Source organism: Lolium perenne, chromosome 2 (genome assembly GCF_019359855.2).
Source record: "Lolium perenne isolate Kyuss_39 chromosome 2, Kyuss_2.0, whole genome shotgun sequence".
Lineage (NCBI taxonomy): Eukaryota > Viridiplantae > Streptophyta > Magnoliopsida > Poales > Poaceae > Lolium > Lolium perenne.
The window spans coordinates 73,804,006-73,805,511 of NC_067245.2; the positions used below are offsets into that span (position 1 = coordinate 73,804,006).

At 44.0% G+C, this 1,506-nt stretch overlaps 1 long non-coding RNA gene across 1 annotated transcript; it reads right to left on the reverse strand.

Moving 5' to 3' along the window:
• Window positions 1-732, reverse strand: LOC139835170 (uncharacterized). Its single transcript, XR_011750904.1, has 2 exons — window positions 601-732; window positions 1-524 (listed from the first exon to the last, which is right to left on the reverse strand). It is a non-coding gene; the product is annotated as an uncharacterized lncRNA (long non-coding RNA).
• Between the last annotated feature and the right edge of the window lie 774 nt (window positions 733-1,506).

Sequence of the window (1,506 nt, forward strand, 5' to 3'; positions counted from 1 at the left end):
TGAATGCTTAATTATAGTTCTAGCGCCAAAGGCGTACAAATCATAACAAAGATAGTACATACTACAGCACCAGAACATAAGAGTACGAATCATAAAGTAGCTCAACATTTTGCATCAGGGCTGGGTGGTCCTGAGACTACCGGGACGCCCCTGATGATCTCCGGGCGTGCATCCACTTCAACGCAAAGCTGTGTACTCGGTCCACGGCCTCCTTCTGTAGGCTGGATAATCTCAGGTGCAGGACCTTCGTCTATGAAAGGCTCGTCATCAGTACCATCCACACGTGCATCAGGGCTGGGTGGTCTTGAGACTACCCGGACGCCCCTGATGATCTCTGGGCGTGCATCCACTTCAACGCAAAGCTGTGTACTCGGTCCACGGCCTCCTTCTGTAGGCTGGATAATCTCAGGTGCAGGACCTTCGTCTATGAAAGGCTCGTCATCAGTACCATCCACAGGTGCATCAAACTGAGATTCATCTTCAAATCTCCCATCAAACTGAGAGACCTCTTCAACTCTATGCTTCTTCAATTAGTACATCAACAGATTAGACAAACATCTAACGGATGCAACCTGAACAAATGCCGTTTTACATATTTACCTTCTCATCTGGCACATCACATGTCCCAGAGCTGAAACCCGTTTCCTGAAGCAAGCGCTTTTTCTCTCCTTCCCGTCCATCCAACTGCAACAAGTTAAATTTGAGTACAGAACCTTGCACAGCAATGCAAACTATTGATCGAAATAGCGGCAACATCAATATAAATAATTAACTACATATGCCAGCACACATACAGTGTGAGCAAGATCTGCTTCTCCCGCTGAAGGATCATTATATGGTTCACCATGATAAACCCACCTAACATATGTGCGGTCCATCCCAAAAATGTGTAAATGATCTTCCACTACATGGTGAGGCCTCTTCTCACCATTCATACATGTGCAGCGCGGGCAATACACGTCCAGGTTGTGACCTTCATGAGCTCTAATAAACCCGATAAAGGGTTGAACACCATTTATATATGAAGGGGAACATAAGTGTCCATGCAGTATCCAAGTTCTGTCCATCTGTTTAATTATGAGATACAATGGTTGGTGATTAATTTAAGGCGAAGTAGGAAATGTATATCCATCGAGTACAAAACTATACTAGTACATGATTATGCATTTCAGCAATCATGTCGAGTACAAAACCAAAAATGCCCATCGACATTTTAGCAAACAGATCGTGTACAAAACTCTGCCATGGCATTTCAGCAAATTAACGAATCGAGTGCAGAACTGACTCTATATGCCCACGCAAATGAACAAATTGATCGAGGACAAATCGAGCGGAAAACTATAAAGTGCCAATTAGTTCGAGCATACTGACGATTTTTTTAGCAGCATCAAGAAAATATAAATCGTTAGGCCGTTGATGTCTACGCACGCTTCTTTTCCTGTAGACAGTGTTGGGCCTCCAAGAGCAGAGGTTTGTAGAATAGCAGCAAGTTTTCCCTTAAGTGGA